Below are 20,740 nucleotides of genomic sequence, written 5' to 3'. Positions count from 1 at the left end.
TCCGTAGTAGTTTCCTTTCAGTGTACAATCCACCTTCTTCTTGCATGCATCACAAAGGCAAATTGAAATTTGTTGTTCGTTCGGCATTCAAGCTAAGTATAGCATTGCCTGAAGGTAACGGGATGGAAGGAGGATGGCTGGGTGTTGTAGTCAAATAGTTTGAGGAAATGTCGCTATTCTGTCAAAGTAGAGCAATGTGAGGGCCAATACATTTCTGTTGATGTTCTTTGCCTGTGGTGTTCAGGGGAAATCCTGCATTATCTGAAACCAAAGAGCTGGACAAACTGTCACTGTTTGGTGTTTTTAAAACAGGAATATTCAAAATAGAAGTACGTTTTTCAGACTGGGAGTAGATTATCCGAATGTGTGTCTTTGTCTCTGAGAAGGGAGTAACTCCCAGTATGGTCCCACTTGTCCAGACCCCTAGGGGGTGTTCTTGCTGAAAGTGCGCACCTCTAATGCCTCAAAGGGGATGGCTCTCCCCTCCCTGCCCCCCACGAGAAGGGACAAATGCCCTGGATTCATTACATACCCATCCTGTTAATGAGAGGCTCCCCCTTGTTGGGAATGCAGGAAGTGGTTACAAAAATCCACGTTGTCTTGTTCTTTTTCTTTCCGATGATTTGCAGAGACGTCCTTCTTTAGAGTTTGCTGCACTTGTTTGGTGACTGCTTTTCCAGGGCCACATAGATGGTTCTTCTTTACGTACAAATGATGGTTCTGTATCTATGGACTTGTGGCTGCATGAAACTAGGGAACTTGTCTTGAGCGCCATCTGGGCAATCTGGGACAACACCAGATGGAATTGTGGGGCGTCGCTGCCTAGGATTAATTGGGAAGGTAGCCTACGGATTAGAGTAGCCGTTTATATATCTTTCCCCAAGATAATCTGGTAGGTCAGAAGGAGGCAGACTAGTTCTTCTTGGTTCAGGGTCTTTTATTAAAAGGATAGTAGAATAATGCCGGACTATCCCTAACCTCTGGGTTTGTCTACCTTGCCAACTATGACTCGCTTCTCCTGTATAGATTTCGTAAAATTCCAAACAACAAAGGGCCAGGGGAATGACTTCCTTCTCCTGGATGTGTTTCTTCCACTTTCAAATAACAAAAAGATTAGGAGACTGACTCTTTTCCTGAAAAAGCTTATTCAGCTTTCCGTCAACACAAGTCTAGGAGAGTGACTCCCTTCTCCTAGATATCGCTCATTGGTTTTTATATGCAATCTTCAGATATTGTTGAGCTATTTCTATAAGTAACTGATGTAGTTCCTTTACAGGACTTTTTTCCAGTTCCCTCCGCCCCCCGCACTTGCTTTCTGGTTAGGCCTCTCCTCTTAAGCCTTGTGAATTGTAGGAATCCTGGACAAAAGACTCTTGGTGTCCCTTAAAGTCCTTATCTTCCTTGTTCCACGAAGGTGAATGACACTCTCTTCATATTCTTCCTGTTTCTTCACTTCTTGGTGTATTAGACAATAAGTGTCATATTCTCCTCCTTGGGTCTCACTGTCTTCTATTTGGCCATTCTTACTCTCTAGCCACTTACTGGGACGAGTAGGCTGAGTCCCAGAGTATTCGTAACTCTGCTTACTTATTTATTTTATTGATTATCTATATAGCGCTCAAGACCATAAAGCCCAGAGGCATCAGAGCGCTAAACGAGACAAAAACGAAACGAGTAACAAAAACCTACTTCATCATTCTATTTTCTGGGGCAAGGTTGGCAAGGCAGACAGGATCTAAATGAGAACTCAAGCAGATAGGTGGGTCTTCAAGGCAATTTTAAAGCATTCCAACGAAACACAGCCCTTCAAATCTGGAGGCAATGCATTGCAGAGTTTAGGTGCTGCATGGTGGAACACACTCTGACCGACCAGTCGCCTTGTTCTTGGCACAGGCAAGAGATGTGGTTCAATCTCCAGTCCCTTCGACACGGCAACCAGGACAGCCTTTCTGCGAGAGAAGCTGGACTTTGACTGAAAAGGCTTTTGCGTGTCAGAGAGAGAAGGCAAAAGGAGATCCTCGCTTCCACAGGCAGCCAGTGGAACGCTCTCCTGGCTTGAGAGATGTGCTCTCCTCCCAATGCCTTCAAAGCACTGTTTTGAATAACTTGTAGTTTGGATAGATAGCCTTTCCCTATTCCCTGAAGCAAGCTTCCACAATAGTCAAGCTGAGCTCCAATAATAGCTCTGGTGATGACGGCAACACTTTTATTAGTCAGCAAAGGTCTTAACTGGCTTAACGGCTTAATATAATAGGAGGAGGAGGCAACCAGACTATTAACATGCGCCTTAATGTCCATTTCCTGATCAAAGAAAATCCTTAACATTTTTACTTTAGGCAGGGTGGCGATGGTACATCTTGCTATCACAAATTCCATATATTTAGTATAAGCTTCCATAGTTGAGCCGCTATACTGGAAATCGTCATTTTAGTTTTTGTATCCTTTAACGCCAGTCCATTGTCCACCATGCATTGCTGGATAAGAGAATAGAACTTGTTCATATTTTCTGTATCCAATTCGTAGTTGCCTGAAAGAGGAATTAAGCAGCGAGTATCAGCATAGTTAGTATATGTAAAGGCCTCTGGCATCTAGCAACTCGAACAATGGTTTAGTGAAAATATTATACAGTGTGGGAGACAGATATGACCCCTGTGGAACCCCACGGGCACTATCACCGGAGGCCTCACTGCTAAACACTCGAGCTGTGTGATTAGTTGTTAAGAGTTAGTCCAATTAGCTGCAGAGGTTAAGAACGAAGCAGAGTGTACTAGCCTGTTGACAAGTATATTATTGTCCACTAGATCGAAGGCTGCAAACAAATCATGAAGTAGCAGAGTTTCCAAACCGTTGCCCGCAAGATATTGGCCTTCAGGTTGTGCCGTGTGCCAATCTAAATCCAGATTGCAGCTAATCTAGAATAATATTTGCTGTTAAGAATTCCTGTACTTGGAGGTAAGCCACACAATAAAGGATTTGAAGCAAAAAAGGGACATTCCTGATAGCCCTGCAGTTGTTAGGATTATTAGGATCTAAGGTTGGCTTCTTTAATAGCTGAGCAATCCAGGCTTGCTTAATGAATTTTGGCACCTGACTCTCAGCATAAGATTTATCGATACATTTAGTAATAATGGGAATCTGGGGATGGAGCACATGCCCTAACAGCTGCAGGACGGTCATCCCCTTTGCAAAAGGGGAGCTTAAGTTGGGCAATAATACAGGAAACCTCCGGTTCTGTAACTGATCTGAAGTCTAAGTATATCTTTGAGGTGCCAGACGTTGGAGCAGCGGCATCAGATTTCATAGGCTTTATACTCTCCGTATTGGTACGTTTACTGGAAATTATTTTCTGTACTTTTTCTACCATGGCTTCCTGGATTGCCATACACCATGTCTTGCCCTTCATAAATGTAGTTGCCGAAGGAGATGGATTTTGTAGCTCTTTAAGAATTTTAAATAACTCTCCAATGTCCGACCTTGCATCCTTAAACCTTTTGTCATAGTCTGACCTTTTGGCCTGAATGATGGTAGACTTATAACTCTTAGACGCCAAAGTATGTCTTCTTATTCTGTGTAATTTTAAGTTGAAGCCATAAATGTTAGGCTTTACACTTGTCTACCTTTTTAATCTGTGGACCTCAGAAGAATACCAAGATTTTAAGTTATTTTTTGATAGACGGCGAGTTTTCATGGGAGCGAATTGATCCACAGCTTTAGCGAACAACATTTGGTATGCACCGGCTAGATTGTCAGCTGTCTCATAGTTAATTAAATCATGTGAGAGATGCCAGAAAAGGGGTGAATGCTTCATAGGTGTTATTCCTTCTGGCCTTACCTTATTCGGCCACATGGCTGATCTAATATTAAAATTACCTTGTGTAGGCTGAGTCCCAGACATTTTTGTTACTATTCTTAAGTTCTGTTCGATTACTGGGATGAGGAGGATGGTCGCACTCTCTATTGCTGTGATCCCTACTGGGTCTTTGCCAGTCCCCGTTACTTTCTTTCACTCAGTTTGGCATTACCAGGCCTGACTTCCCACAGCTTCTCAAAGACTTCCTTCCTTGTTTCGTTAGCGTCTTGCTTCTCTCCACGGCTCTGGTATTCAGGCATCAATTGTCTCGGCGCAATAGTCAAGACACTCCAGCCCACCCCTTCAGGGTTACGCCACTGCTCTCACCTGTTTCTACTTCTTGGGGTTTCCTTTCCCCTCTGCTCAACAACCTCAGTCTCTGGCCAGCAGCAACTTCTTCCTTCCTCCCGACTGAGGTTTGGTCGTTCCCACAGCCCAGCCATGACTTGACTGATTTGAAACTCTGGGGCTCCTTTCCAGTCTGACTGAGGAGTCCTTCCTCTGTTTTTATCACCGCTGTCTGGGTCCTCCCTAGCGGAGGGTTATAGTCCCTCCTCTCTGTCTGATGGATGTTCCGCATCCTCAATTCACTCTTCTTCGTTCCAATACTGGCAGTAACTATATTGCCCTTCTACCACTTTTTTTCTTCATAGTATTTGTTAAGGGTGTTTTTCAAGAGCAAACTTGAATTCTGTATGACAATAACACACACAGTGGCCTGACTTGGTGGTTTTGTCGTGGTGTTAGAGAAAGGAGCTTTAGGAAGTTCCTCTATGGAATGGGAGTCCCTGTCTCCCTATGAGGTCCTGCTTACTGCCAATCCTAGGGGGATTATTGCGTAGCAGGCTCACCTCCCTAGCCTCACAAGGAAAGACTCTTCTCCCCCACCCCCCAGGAGGAAGTGGCCGAATCCTGTGACTCATTACAATGGGTTGAGGTATTTTAACCACAGGGTAATTTTCGGTGTCCATGGATGCACTAAACTGCTTCCTTTGGGGATCCCAGGGGTATGAATTTTGAATGTATGGTGCACCCTTTTCTTTCCATATCGGGGTTAGCCCAAACCATCTGCTGTTGAACGTTGGCAGGTTCTGTGACGGGACAGCAGAAGGATGCAGACTCTTGAACGACATTTCTAAGTAAGGTTTATTAAATAAAAGTCAGAAAGGCCTAGCTATCCACATCACTATGGGGTGTTCCTTATCTAAAGGATAACTAAGGTGCTTGTCGGTCATCTTTTTCTCACTGTCCCTCGTCCAAACTATTGCTATCTGACCCCATCACTTATCATAAGAAAATAAAGGCAGGAGAATGACTTCCTTCTCCTGCTCCGTGCTTCTTGCACTTGGTTGCTTGGTAACTATTCTCTTCTTTGGCAACTCTTTATCAGTTCATATGGTTCCTTTCTCACGCTAGACAATTTGCATTCCACTTTAGGCAAGTCTTAACTTTGTCAAACTTGTTTTGTTGCATAGGCTACGTGGGCTTTTAACTCCAGATATTCTTTCTTTTATTCAAGCTATTCCCATTCATTACGGTTGACATTGGGATCCTCTCACGTTCATGCAGTGCCCCCTTTAGGAATGTTATTCTTTCTTTCCTTGCCTTTACAGAGTTCACTTTTAGTAAACGTGTTGTATTTCTACAGGGAACAGTCTTGTTCTTTTCCCCAAACTATCACAGTTCATATGTAAAAAAAATGGTAATTTACTTGTATTCAACTCTCCTTCAATGAGCGTTATGGGTTTTGTGCCCATTTCCTCACAGTTCCAAGTTAGTAACTCTTATTTCTTATTTGTACTGCGACAAGTATTTTGTTCTGTACTATACTCTTAGTTATTCTTCCTGTGCCTCCCCGGTCCCCCATTACCTTCATTCTTCTGAGGAAGCGGTCCTGGGACTCTTAGGGTCTGGCATTCGTTTGATTTCTTAGCTGGCTTCCTCAGCGAACCCTTGCCTGCGGTCCTCGCACTTCTGGTTTCTTCAGTATCTTTCCAGGGAGCCCTGTTGCTTGTAGCGGCTTCACTCGGATGGTCTCAGCGTTGTTGCGCAGACCAGCTGCCAACCCTGCCTCTGTCACGCCATCGCCAATTCTTCTCTCAAGCTCTCAGTATTCTGACTGTTCAGCATTCGCTCTCTTGCTTCCCTGTACGTTTGGAATGTGCGAGTTTCCTGTCCCGCAATGGCTTTGCCTCTTCCAGGATCACGTCTGCAGCTAACCTTTCCTGTGTGGAGACGTACTGCTCTCTCTCGCTTTGTCCTCATTATTTACGTGACAAGTGTTCTCCTTCCAATCCACTCGTCTCGATTTGGTTAGTTTTCCTCAAAAAGACATTTTCTCTTTGTCCTGAAGAATAGCCTCCATCAGCCTCTTTTTTTTTTTTGGTGCAGCCTTGACACTTGTTAGGATTTGGTAGTCCCATAGATAACATATTTACTGGTGAAGGGAGTTCTATAGAGCAATGAGATTCCTTGTCCCCAAAAGGGGAGTCTTTCCCAGAGGGGTCCCACTGAACGACCCCAAGGGAGGGTGATGTGGAGCTGGCTCACCTGCCTAGCCTCAACTTAAACTAAGAATGTGTCATGAAGTCTGAAATCAAACGTCCATCATCCTGTGTCAAACCTATTTCGATCACTTACACTTCTAAATAAATAACAAAAAGTCTGGTAAGTCTTCTTAACACAGAAGATTGGTTCTCATCTTCTGAGCAGCAGAATACCATCACATGAGTCTCGCAGGACTATTTCTTGAGGTAGAGACTCCTTTCCCCAATTTATAGTTCTTTTCAAGTATAGCACACAAAGTTCCAGATGATCAAATAAAAGGTCTCCAGTCCCAAATAAAGAAAACGTTCCAACTTGAATCCTGCTCACCAAGAATGCCTTCCTTCGCTTGGTTTTCTATCACAGCGTTCACAAACACTAGTGGAATTGATTCCCTTCCCCTGGTTTCTCTTTGCCTTGTACAAATCGCAATGTTAGGGGATATGCCATACAGGTCCCAGACCCTATTTCTCTGGCCTCCCTTTGGCCTTCACAATGTCTGGGGGTATGGCTCATGGCTCTTCCCTTGGCCTTCTCAGTGTAACCGGTCTCATTCACTAACCTGCCAGGCACTGTGATGAAGGAGAAGGTCTGTGGTGCCCTCTTCTTTGAATAGTGTGTTGCAGACCCTTCTATGTGGGCTTCTGGCACTTTCCCGGTTTTCATATGGGTCCCAGAACCTGTTTCTCTGGCTTCCCGTACCTTCCTGAAAGCCCCTCGTACCTTCCGACTTCTTGTTGGCCCACAGCTATGAGCATGTGCTGTCATTTGCTCCCATGTGGTCGCAATCCCTCACAGGGTCTGCACATGCTGCAGTGGCTCCATAGCCAAGGAGGCTGAGCGCCTGAGGGTTTTATCCACGCCGGGGCGTTCAGGTGACTTGCTTTCACTCCGGTCCCGCTCCTCCAGTTCTCTCGTTGGTCTGCGGACCAACTAGCAACATCTCTGCAGCAACTCTTAAGTCTCGGCAGGTGTTCTCTCCCCTACTCCAAGCCGAATGTCGTCCTGACTGCTACCAAGTTCTTCTTCCCTTTTTATTATCTGTATTTGTGAGCTGGTCTCCCATTATCTGGACCGCTCAAGTTGGTTCTGCGGAGTACTCCGCATTGCTCCAAACCTCATCCTCATCTCAGTATTAGTGGTTTTACTTCCAAGTGGGTTTCTTCTGATTTTCTTTGTCCAAGTTATTATCATGCCTCAGTAGTCCGTACTCTTCCTTGATCCAGTACTGTGCGTGTTGGCTAAGTATTCTCCCCTGCAGGAGTATATTATAGCAATTGTTCTTTTATAACGCGCTTAATACCAGCAAGTGGTTTGTAAGTGCGGGATTGGGATTCAAACCTGTCTTGCGCTGCGTTGTCTTGCTTCCAAGACTAACGTGTTGCCCCTGCGCTGTGTTTCCTCACGCTGGAGGTATGGGGGGGGGAACTATAAGACTTGGTGTAGGGTATGAGAGCGAGGGAGGAGTAGATTTATTTTTTGTGTACCGCGTTCTCCTAGAACAGTCGTCCCTAGTCCCAGAGGGGCGCAGGTCACTCCCCATGAGATCCACCTGCTGAGTCCCACCCCCAGCGGGACCATCTGGTAGCGGCATCACCTCCCTGGCCTCATGGAAAGGGGCTCCCCCAAGGGAAGTGGGGACAACATCCTGAGATTCGTCATAATTTGTTAGAGGCGAGAATGGAACCATCTCCTTTGATAGTGGAGGGCAGAACATCCCTCAAAGTGAACTTGGAACCTAGTACCCTGGACCAGGAAGGAATGGACCAGGCACGATCCACCTGCTGTGGATTACAAATGACAAACTGGGCTGGGCTCTATTCCTGTGAAGAGGACTTGTGGCAAAGAAGTGGCTGGGCGCTGTAACTCTGATAATGAAACCTGATCAAAGAAGCAACTGTGCGCTGTGAGAATGAGCCGAGAAGACGCTGGGTTCTGTAGGCCTGTGACTGTTGGGGGACCAGAACTGCTGTATATAGATCTCGCAAGCAACTGTGCGCTGTGAGAATGAGCCGAGAAGACGCTGGGTTCTGTAGGCCTGCGACTGTTGGGGGACCAGAACTGCTGTATATTGATCTCGCAAGCAACTGTGCGCTGGGAGTATGAGCCGAGAAGATGCTGGGTTCTGTAGGCCTACGACTGTTGGGGGACCAGAACTGCTGTATATAGATCTCGCAAGAAACTGTGCGCTGGGAGTATGAGCTGAGAAGATGCTGGGTTCTGTAGGCCTGTGACTGTTGGGAGACCAGAACTGCTGTATGTAGATCTCGCAGACTTGGGCGAGACCAGCATCGCCACTGGAAGAAGCCTGATTCTTTTATTATTTGACCCTTCCTGACCCTGCTGATTTAGGCCGGTGTCAGGGATTCGTTTAGCCAACCTCCAGACGTAAATAAGCTAAGTTTGAACCTTTACTTCATGAGTCGCAGGTTGTGTTGGCCCGCCACTGATCAGTATTCAGTCTCGGAACCTAAAACCCACCCCTCTGAAGGATCCGATGTCTAGATGGCCCCTCCCTTCACTGCACCACTTGATGAAGGGCCGCCTGCTGCCTCCTACATGCGTGTGCTTCTATACCTTGGAGTGTAGGTGGTGGTTCTTCATTCTCGCGTTGCTCTGTATTGAGAACCATTCCGCCACTTTCAGTAATGCAAAATGTAAGGTGTGCATGTGTTTTCAATTACAGTCACAGAACCTGTTGAGCAGTAGGGAGAGTGCCTGGGTTTCTTCAGGGTGGGTGAGACCAGCTGAAACGGACCCCGTTCTTCGCCTTCATCCCCACATGGGTTCATAGTGACTGTTTCGACAGTGACAAAGTTTCGACTGGTGAAAGTTCCAACACAAAATTGTTGAAAAAAAGTTTTAAATGTTATTTTTATTTTTATGGTGGGTTCCCAACACCGTTTTTTTATTTTTTAAAACACCTATTTAACTATACCAAATTAAAATAAACCCTTTTACTATTTAAATAAAAAAAATTGAAACTTTTGTTTTCGACACTTTTGTGTCGAAACTTTTACCTGTCGAAACTATTTTTTGGGAACTTTGACGGGACACCCCCCTCATGCTTGTCCTCTTGCCACCCACTGAGGCCTGCCTCAGTGAATTCCCCTTTCTCCCTTCCCATTCTGCCACCCTTTCTTTTGCCTTTTTATTGACTAGTCTTTCACTGGTGTCTCCCCTTTCCACGTCCTTGGATTGCACTCTGGGACAGTCCTCGAAGGATATTCGCCCATAGGCCACCGCTACTACCAGGATAGCGAATGCCCCTTTTTATTGATTATACAATCTGAAATTCAAGTATATAACAATTACCTGCACGATCGGGGGCAGGCAGGTGCAGTTTACACCCCCCCCCCCTTCTCCTCCCTGTGCTTAAGCAAGGCCCGGGTGAAGTGAAGCCGTCAACGACATCTCAGCGATGTTACTGCCCTGCCCTTCACCCCCATCAATACAGAGATGATTACTATTCTCACCCCAGGCGCTGTAAGGAATGCCGATAGCTTTCTTGCTTTTAAGAGAAACAGACTTTTCTGCGTCCGTTGGGGAAAAAAACCACTACAAACAAATATTGCCGCCGTTGGAAATGGTAAAGGAACATTTGGCCTCATTTCATGCCGGGTGGTTCGGTAAAACAGTGGATACCGGCACTTTACCTGACCGCCCAACTACGGGTTGCCGGGGGGTTTGGGGCGGGAGACCTGGGTTATCCCCAGCTAAAACCTGGAGGTTAGCAAGGCGCCCTACCGGCAATAAAAGCCATTACCGCCACTGTCATTGCCGGAAGCAAGAATGGGGATGAACACCGTTCCACTGGCACTTGTAATCCAGCATAAGTACCGGCAGGGTCAGAATGAGGCCCATTGTCCCCTCGCTATATTCATCACTGGGAGGCAGGTACGTGATGCAGACCGGTAATGTTAAAGGTATTTGTACCGCGCACTGTCTCCACTTCTGTGGTCCCTAGGCGCTCTGGCGGATCTGAAAAGGAGTGTGTGAAGAACCAGGGAATGGGGGGGTTAGTAGGGTGTAGTAGGAATAGGAAAGTGAGAGTTGTGGTGTCCTGTCGCCGCTTCAGTTCGCTTTGCACTGTTCGCTGAGCTTAAGTGTGGTCTTCGGGTCGGTGCCAAATTCCTATATGCTGTTGTTATGGGTTATTAGTCTGTTGTTGCAAAGTAGTGAAGTGCGTGTGGATTGCTGTGCAGAGAGGTGGTTGTGAGTTTCTGTATGGTGAGTATGCAGAAGGTTGACGTTATAAGGTACGGTTAGTTTTGGGGTGGTCAGACAGTGGTGTGGGGCCTGCGGGCGTTTTGGGAAGGAACACGAGTGTGGGCGGGAGAGTGGGGAGGAGATGCAGCCCATTGCAACACCTCACAGGTGGGAACATGGCGGGCGGGGCCAGCATGGAACATGGGCGTGGAATGCCAGGTTCCTGACTGGCCAGTGCCACTCACCCGGAAGCTAATAACATGTAGTAAACACTGACGTGTGTACTACATGGATGGCTCATTGCTGATATCGAGACGAGGTGCATTGGTTTTGGTCCTTGAAGAGGCACACGTTAACAGCAAGAGGAGTCCTACGTTCCAACAATGGGGTAGCCCTCAAGCACCAAGCCCTTGTACATTCTCCACACACATTCCCTTTCGCAGTGTTCCCATGGTGAAGCAGGAAGCGCCTGCAGCCGAAAGGTGCTCCTCTTGTCTCGTGAGTGGGGCACGTGGGTCTATTTTGAGAGGAGCAGCCAGCTGCTGTGGAGATTAAAGCATGTTTTAAAACCTGCCTGGAGCGCTTTGATTGACAGAACCGGGTCCCGAGCATGCCCACTGTCTAATTTTCTCCGAATGGCGCAGAAAGCGCAAACTCGCAGCAAATGACATGCAAGGGAGTGGGAGGGGAAGGGGATTTCTGGAAATGGGGAAGCAGACGCTGCAAAGCAACAATCTGGCAGCGTTTCAATGCAAAACAGGGGAAATCATGGGGGTGTTTAAATGAATCATTGATGCCAGCATTTGCTACATTCTAGAATGTTTTCCCCTTTGTGGAGCCTCTATTTTCTTTCTAATCTTCAATGGGTGAAGGAGATTTTAAACCACCTGGGCCTGATTCACAAATCTTCCCACTGGAGTAACTACAACTACCATCAGGCCTAGCCAGCATGGTCAATGGTGAGGGATCATGGGCATCGGAGTCCAAAACACCTGGCGAGCTGCAGGTTGCAGACCTCTGCCTTCTACCTAAGCCCGACACTGGAGAAAAAGAAAGCACAGATGCACCTGGCAATCTGGCATCAACAAGATGTTCTTGAGCAAAACCTAGCCGCATTTGCACAGGAACCGCTCAATTATGCTCTAGACACCTCCCGATTTGCTCCAGTTCCAAGCCTTGCGAAAATAAGTGATGCTTGCGGTCAGCCACCTATTTGCCCCAGTCCAACTCTTTGAGAATCCGGGCCATAGGTGTAAGCATGTAAATTATACCAGTGGAATAGGCAGGATATTCTAGTAGGAGACATTTTGCCCCTGTAATCTATGGATCAAAGCCTCACTTTCTCCTGTGTTATGTTGGATCTCCCTGCATTTATCCGAGTAGCTGTGTCTTCACCAATGTTCTGAATTGTATACAGCAATGAAAGATTTATACTGGCATACATGGCCCATTGTATGTGTAAGATGTAGTCTTGAGTTGGGCATGCTCGTAATGCCTGATGGCGCATTCTTTTACACTAGAACTACAGTGATGAATGTGCAAGATTCTACGTGCTTTAGGATTGCAGGAAGACAGAGCAGTGGCATCATGAAATGAGAGCAAGAACGGAGCAGAAGCACATTACAAGGGACCTATTTTATGAATGCTGGCACACAATAATAATGCATACCATTGTGTTGAGTGAAACCAGGGAAAGTAGACGGGCAAGGCTGTTTGGGTAAGCAAACAAGGGCAATGCCAGTAGTTTCTTTATTGTGCTGAACTTAATGGATTTTAATGAGCAGTGCAGTGCTAAGATTTGAGTGTTGTCTGGGTCTGCTTTTACACCAGGCTGTGTCTTGCCTGGCTGCCAAGGCTTGCCAATAGCCGCTTCTAGCCCCTATAAACTGGTGTCATTGGTTACTCATCTCACCGGTACCTCGTTCCTACTCACACTTGAGCTCTCTGGCACTCTGCAGCACTCTCCACTTAACTCCCCTCCGCCCCCCCGTAACCGTGGTAACTGCTGCCACAATACCTTGATGCATCCCACAAAGTTACAAGCAAACAAATACGTCTACTCCTGTTTCCTCCAACTCCAATGTTTCTGCCAAAACAGTCCTCTTCACCTCCTTCGCAGAGGCAGTGACCGCTGAAAAGACATTTGTACAGTGGGTCCATTTGTCTGGGACTTGCATGCTGCAGGTCTCCTCTAGTTTACCCAGGCACTGGGCTGGCTTCCAGGAGAGACCCACTGAATGGGCTCGTGGGATCAGACCTGGGTGTTCTCTGCTGGTTCACCTAGCTTCTTGGGGATGGCTGTACTATTCTTAGCTGTTGTAGCTTTGCCTCCCACGTGTAATCCTATTAACCTCTAATGTAGAGCCCTCTACTGGAGTTCATGCTAAACAAAAACGAACAATCCCCCTCTTTCTTTTCACGATGCCACCGGTGTTGGGGGGCCTCTTTGTCCACTCGCCAATAAATGTCCTCTCCGTGATAGGTTTTTTCTACCTCCAGCCTCCTCCCAGCTCTTTTCCTCTGATGGGCCAACTCCTCCACATCCTAGCAACGCCCCTTCTCTTGATGAACCCCTCTCCTCCAACCTCCAGCTCTCCTCTGTTCTCCTCTCTCTTCATTCTCCACCAAACGCCTTTCTCCAACTCCTACTTTTGCTCCACATGCTGCAAAACTGAGCTGCTGCATTATGTAGTAGGGCTCTCCTTCCTCTGGCCTGGTGCTTGCTGATCTTGAGGACGCCTGTGCACTGGGAGCTGGGTTGGTGGTCCTGTGGTTTGGAAGAGGGTTTGTCTGAGGTTACATGATGGCACGCTGCAAGCTTGGATTCTGCAAGGGACGTGGCTACGTGCGGAGTCTCTCTCCCTTATTCTGGAAGCCCTGGTGTCATGGGCCCTCATTACGACCCTGGCGGAAAGTGACTGACCGGAGCGCCACAGCGTAAATAGCGTTTCCGCCATTGCACGAAGGAGCAAAGTGCGGCCCATTCCGACCCATCGGGCACGAGCACCACGCCACGGCGGAAGTGCAAAGTCCGCGATGGCGGAAATGACCCCAAAACGGCCCACACCGCCGCCGTACGGCGCCCTAGGTGCTATACCGCCACCCCTCTTAGCGGTCACCGCAGTGTGCGCCTACCGGAAAGTACGGTGACTGGAAATATACGGAAACGGAAGTAAAAACATGGGCCCGGAACGGGAAACATCCCGCCGTACACCTATAAAACCACTAAAACCACACAACCACTAAAATCACTACCCTGAAACACACCCCAACCCGTCACCCACCCTAGCGAAACCAAGAAAAATGGGAAAAGTAGCGAAGAAAGCGTGCGACCGCAAGCGGCAGGTCCACTTCTCCCGTGAGGAACTCACCGTGCTAACAGAGACCCTCCAGGAGAATGCTGCCGTCGTCTTCTCCACGCAAATGACCAGAACGGCACTTGCAAACAAGAAGACCATATGGGCTCTGGTGGCACAGCGGGTAAGTGCGGTGGGGACCGCACCCCGCACCCCACAGCAATGCCGCAAGCGATGGGACGACCTGCGGATACGCGTCCGCAGCATACTCTCTGCCAACTGCAACATTGCCACAGCCACCGGGGGAGGTCCTGAATCACCCATCAAGTTGACCCCCTGGGAAGAAATCTGTGCCTCCACCATTGGAATGGAGAGCATAGAGGGAGTCGGAGGGATGGAGAAAGGAGTGCAGACATCCGAAGATTCAGGTAGGTGGGCCTGATAAAACAATGCCAAATCCACACAGTCCATCCATGTGAAGTACCATGCGTCCACATAGTGCAACAGAAACACATGTCCAGGAGAACGTCCACACACATCGGCCTGATAGCGCACGTTAAAACCCACAATAAATACATAAATAATTAAAAACCCCTAATACACGCACTACACGTGCAGCAGGCACACCCTAACTGCAGGCTGCCAAACAACTGCACCCTCACTCCACACACAAATTAAAGCACCTCCAAGGCCCCGACCCAAATCACCCTCAGGTACCACCCCAAAGCATGTGATACAATGCCATTCCAATTCCCACAGACCCATCAATAACCCTCGCCCTCCTTTACTCCACCACAGGGTCCGATCCAAACGATGAGCTACAGGACACCCCTACCAGCACACCTGCAAAGAGGGCCAAGACCAACGGCCAGAGACCCTCCACCTCAGCTGCACGCATCAAGACACGGCAGCAGCACAAATCAGGTGGCAGCACAGAGGAGGGAACATCAACAGGCACCCCAGCAGCCAGCATGCCCACAACACCACCACCACAGGTCCCCCCAATGGATGCCACAGAAGGCACTGCCTCTGGTGGCAGCAGCACCATAGGTGACACCCCATTGATGGCAGCATGCTCGGACACAGAAAACGGGGATGTCGAAGTCAGATCCATCCATGACCTGTCCCAATCCCCCTGTCTGTCCCATCCCGTACAACATGAGGATACCACGCAGGGGCACCCACAAGACGACGACTGGCCATCCCCCACAAGCCCTGTGGCAAGGCAACATGAGGACAACAGCCCCTCTGTGGCACCCCCGCAAATGGCCATGGCCCAGCAGAGGCAACAGTCCCTCGACCAGTTAATCGTACAACAGCAGCAACTGGCCACACTCCTCAAGGACCATGCCGATGAATGTGGGGGCACTAAGGCAGACATAGAAACATCAACTGAGACACTTAGGGCAGAAATGGAGAGAGGTACAGAGACGCTAAGGGCACAAATGGAGAGTAGCACCGAGAGCCTGAGAGTCCAAATGGAGAGTAGCACCGAGAGCCTGAGAGTCCAAATGGAGAGAAGCACCGAGAGCCTGAGGGGGGAACTGCATGCGACGTCCAAAGACGTATGTGCCGAACTTGCCGCAGTGCGCCGTGTGCTCACTGAGCTCTCGCAAACCCTTAGGGACATGCATGGACGTGAGCAGGCAGACACATCATCCGTTGCAAGTTCCGTCCAAGGCAGCCCCCAACGTAGATCTGGAAGGAACCTGCGCTCCACAGGCAGGGGTGCCCCTGATACCCGCAGAGGGGGCTTGCAATAGCGACAGCCCACTGACAATGAGCATCTTTGGACACTGGTGTTCGGGGGGGAGGTAGGAGGGTGGAGGGGGTGTGTTGGGCTCACTTGGGTGGCGGGTCGATAGGGTGTTGACATCACATATGCCATAAAAAGTGCACGATCAACCAATGAGATGTGTGGACATTGATCTGTGTGTACTAGGCCATCATAGGCGTACAGTCCATATTGTGCATGTCCCAGACACACGCAGTGCCACGAGTCCCGTGTCCATGTATCAGCCACCAGGCGTGAGTGCCAGAAGCATACATCAATGAGATGCTGACGAATGTCACGGGCCTCCGGTGCCTCGCAGACTCCATGAGGTGCTGCCACATCCCCACCCTCATCATGACCATCATCAGGTGCTTGCAGTTCTGCGTCAGGGGGCATGGGCACATTTCTACGTACGCACATGTTGTGGAGCATGACACATGCCATGACCATCTTTGCAACCTTCTCATGGCGGTACAGGAGTGCCCCGCCAGACCTGCTGAGGCAGCGGAAACGAGTCTTCAGTAGGCCGAATGCCTGTTCAATGACTACACGGGTACGTGAGTGGGCATGGTTGTAGTCCTCCTCATGCTGGTCCCGTGGGTTCCGGACTGGTGTGAGGAGCCATCTCTTCAGTGGATATCCAGCATCACCTGTATGTGGACGAGAAACGTATGATGTGGAATGCCATTGATACGTACGCACACCCCCCCCCCCCTTCCTGCCAGGTCATTGCCAATTCACATACCCCACATAATCATGCATGTAATGAGACTCACCGAGTAGCCAGGATCTGTTCCCTGCGTGTCGCTCCATGTAGCATGGTATTGTAGAGTTCCTCAAGACCATAGAATCATGGGTTGATCCAGGGAATCGGGCACAACAATGTGTAATGATCCTGTTGGAGTCACACACCATTTGTACATTCAGGGAATGAAATTGTTTTCGGTTGCGGTACTGGGCCTCCATGGCATGTGGGACGACCAACTCCACATGGGTGCAGTCGATGGCACCAATGCAACCCGGTATGCCGGCAAGTGCATGGAATCCCACTTTTGTGTTGGTAATTTCCTGCTCCGAGCGTGGTAGAGAGATGTAGTCGTCTGCGTGCTGCAGGAGGGCATCGAGCACTTGAAATAGTGTCCGTGAGAACAGTGGCTGAGAAATGCCATGCAACTGTCCGACTGTGTGCTGGTAGGTGCCTGTGTCCAGGAAGTGGAGTACAGACACCACCTTCAGTAGGGGTGGGATGGCGGTTGGGCTATCTATCTTGCTGACAAGGTCAGCCTGTGTCATGTCCACAATGGCGGCTATGGTGTCCCGGTCCAGACGGTAGAGGGTGTGGATCTGCTCATCAGTGAGGTTGAACGGATGTGCTCGGAGGCGTGGGATTGCGGGCTGCCTGCGTGGTGGTAGTGGCTGTGCTGGTGGGCCTTGCTGGCCCTGCCTTGGCCTCCTCCTCCTCCTGCGTCTCCTCCGTGCGGCTGGTTGTAGTTGGTGTTCGTCTTCTTCTTGGAGTTGGAGCACTTGCAGTGCTATCAGGTCCCCCAGGGCCAACATCGCGAGTCCTGCCGGTAGCATTTCGGTGTGGTTGTGGGAGGAGACTGGCTGTGCAATTTATGTGTTTTCAGGCTGTATGGCCTCCACCTGTGGTGATTATATCCACCTGTGCAAACTGCTCTCCCCTTTGGCCGAGCACGTCCCGCGCACAACGCTGCAATTCGGGGAATGGCATCTTGCTATTGCAATCATGTATTTGTACCCGATGGCCGTGTAAGATTGGTTGATATGTTCATTCTGCTGTGGTCCCATTGTTTCACATACTATCTGTGCAGTCGCGAACAGACTTGTGAAGGGTCAGTGGAACGTACTACTCGAGTAACGGTGGGCCCTCATGCATCACTGTACCGAGTTGCAACGACGGGCGGGGCGTCCCATTTGTGGGTGAAGGCAGTTGCCATTTTCACACACAGCCGCACTCGATGGAATAATTAGTGATTTCAAACGGCCACAGATGCCTTTTCGACGTGATGTTGCAAATGAGGAATTCGAAGGGCGGCGCTTTCGGTTTCCAGCTAGCGGCGAGGAGATGCCCACAGGTCTGACTGCAAATATAACGTTCTATTGTTCAATGTCCTTGAGACAGGGCCCATGGCGAGGAAGCAATGATTGATATGAATAGTTTGGGATGCGCAATAGCTACGTGGGCGATGAGGCCGGCCGTTCCCAAATACATGTTACTTCACAACACTGGAATTACGGGCTGGGGCACTGTGGATTTTGCAGGCTGCATAACGCACAGACTCAATGGATGTTTCTAATGTTATGTGAGTAATTATTCAGGCGTTTTGATCCCGGGATGAGGGAATGATGAATGGATGCATGGGCAGGTGATTTGATACAGAGTTTGCCATGTACAGGGCTTCTTGGGATCTATCCGCCTCCCCTACGCTATGTGATGCAGGGCTGCCATAGTGGGACCATCGTCTATCTGGCCTTGTTGAGCCCTCCCTGTCTCGACGCGCCCTCAGACACTTGTGTCCATGCACGTTAACATTCCCATCTGATGGATTCTGTTTTGACAGACGCATGCACAGGTACACTCGTTTGTGATGGTGTTTGCACCTCGATATAGATGGTTATGAGTCGCAAGTGGTTTTGGGGTGGTGATGATCCTTTGGAGTGGGCTAGCATGCATATGGCTGTGGATTTCGTGTGATCATTGAAGTGAGTTGTTGGAATGTAGTTCTGATGGCCATTCTGTTCTTTTTCTTTTCTTTTGGTTGACAGGTATCTCCTCCCCTTTTGCCACTGCCATCTGTATGCCACTCCTGCAGATGGGTTTTACTCCCGACACCTGCTGCTTCGTGTTAATCAGTGGAGCAGCATTACGATCTTATGGGACGATCGCCAATGGCCCACATGCCCTTACGCAGTACTGGTGGCTCGGAGCAACATTTCGGCCTTTCAGCTGGACTAGTGCCTCCCCATTGGGACGGCCCTGCGGTTCTGTGCGCTTCCATGTTGCCTTTTCGTACGTGAATGTGGCTCTGTGTACCATGATGGAACAGGGTGTCACACAAGTAGTGGCTGGTCATTTCTTGCGGATGCAGCCCACAATGGTGAAATGTGTTTTGGAGTTCATGGCCTGATGGCTGTATGGGCTTGGTGATTTTGTTGTGCATTAAATTTCTATTCTGATTTGGCCCGTGTAGCGTTCTTCTTTGCAAGTGATGTGGCATATTCCTATTTGGGGAGCGATGTATTGTGAGGAGATCTGCATTGGGTTCCAGCTTCGGAGTTTAGTTGCGTGGTACTGTACTGGGCGCGTTTGCCTACGAAGCCAGTGAGGTCAGGGATGGGGGCTGCCAATATGACTGTTTGAATGTTGTCATGCTCAGGGGCGGGGGATTGGGTTTTGTGTAACAGATGCCGGTCAGCCAGGTGGACTGGTGGAATGATGTGATTCTAGGAATATTGCTGGTCACAGGTGCCTGTGTTTGCGTGCGTTTCTTGGTAGGGGACTGTGGTCATGTCCATTGGGATGGCTTCTGTATTCGTGCCATCTGTGCCCTGCAGCTCCCATTGGCCCCTCTTGTGTTTCTTTTGTTCGTTGCCATGCATGGGTGACTTGTACATTTCAATGGTTGCATTGTGACTTCATTGCACCTACGGGGAGTTGTACTTTGTGGGCAGGGAGCGGTGTACAGGCACTCAGTGGGGCCGTTTACGGTTGATTCGCGATGCCGTACTTCTCACCATGGCGGAATGGTACATTACGCCATGCCTGATGGCGTTAGGTACATGTCCGCTAGGGTCGGAATTGGCGTACCCTTGCGCCATGGTGGTGTTTGCGGTTTCGCATGGCGCGCGCGCGCGCGTGCTTGGTGCAGTTAGCGTTGGCGTTCACTACGGTGTCGCTAATGGCTTCGTACTTTGCGGTGACGGGTCATAGTCGCACCGAGCGCTATTCGATGGCGGTATTGCATTTCCGCCATCGTTTTCCGATTTCCGCAAGGGTCGTAATGAGGGCCATGGTCTTTCTAGATCCCTCTGCTCTCCAAGCGTGTGACAGGAGAGTCGGTGTCTTTGTAAGCAGTGGAGGCTGTTCAATGCCTTTCGCCTTCCTTCGTCATGGGGAATTTGCAAGTTTGTAATCCCTGCATTGCAGAGATTGGTGTGTTTTATTATTCTGTTCACATATTCTACACGGATCACTCTCGGGTTATTCAAATTGAATTCTGTTGCCATGGATCTTGCATAAACTAGGTGGTATGAGACACCCACGCTGGAGAAAGAACATGCATTTCCTCAATGATCAGTGATTATACAATATTGTAACATTGTTGCCTTAAAGGGGGAGGATTCCCATCCTACGCTGAAGGTTTGGGTCTGGTTAGGTAGTTAGAATGGGAATCCTTTCCCTTCTAAGGAAACAATATTGTAACATTGTTGCCTTAAAGGGGGAGGATTCCCATCCTACGCTGAAGGTTTGGGTCTGGTAAGGTAGCTCGAATGGTTCTCAGGAGGCATTCACTTGAATGGCAGGCGCTTCCCAGAGGGTTATGGGAAACCCCCCTTTTCCTCTTCTCATCGCTTGTAGGTGTCAGGGTGGTGAAGGGACTGTGGGTGCATCTCAGATTACCTCCTTTACCAGTAGTGTTGGTGTGGGGTTAATTCCTTGTGACTGTTCCCTGTGATGGAGTTCTGTGGATCCCCTTATACCTCTTGGAGGAAGTGTGGGGGGAATCGGCATTCGCCAGCTTGAGCTATACCCGGCTCTGTAGCTACCCCACTATGGGTTCCCAAGGTCAAGCAGGGGACTTGATCACACCTGTTGACGTGGTTGAGCTATTTTTGAAGACGACCAAGAACCTTTCAGTGCAATTGCTTTTACTGACCAGGTTTATTGTTAGCATTCTATTGCATTAGTCAGGCAATCTAGCAAGTCTCTCTTCTTGTTATTCAGAGCCACCAACAATGTTCCATGATAGGGTTCAGCATAATCTTCTTTGTCGGTGTTCGGACTTCATTGAAACACCCTGTTAAACGCCCTGTAACCAAGGCCGT

The 20,740-nt window shown here is 49.0% G+C and overlaps 1 protein-coding gene across 1 annotated transcript in view; it reads left to right on the top strand.

Moving 5' to 3' along the window:
- Nucleotides 1-20,740, top strand: part of SAMTOR (S-adenosylmethionine sensor upstream of mTORC1) — a 128,863-nt gene that overhangs the window by 8,909 nt on the left and 99,214 nt on the right. The gene's annotated exons all lie outside the window — the stretch shown is intronic.

This window comes from Ambystoma mexicanum, chromosome 12, assembly GCF_040938575.1.
Source record: "Ambystoma mexicanum isolate Mex_15411 chromosome 12, UKY_AmexF1_1, whole genome shotgun sequence".
NCBI lineage: Eukaryota > Metazoa > Chordata > Amphibia > Caudata > Ambystomatidae > Ambystoma > Ambystoma mexicanum.
This window is presented reverse-complemented; position numbering and strand designations above follow the sequence as displayed.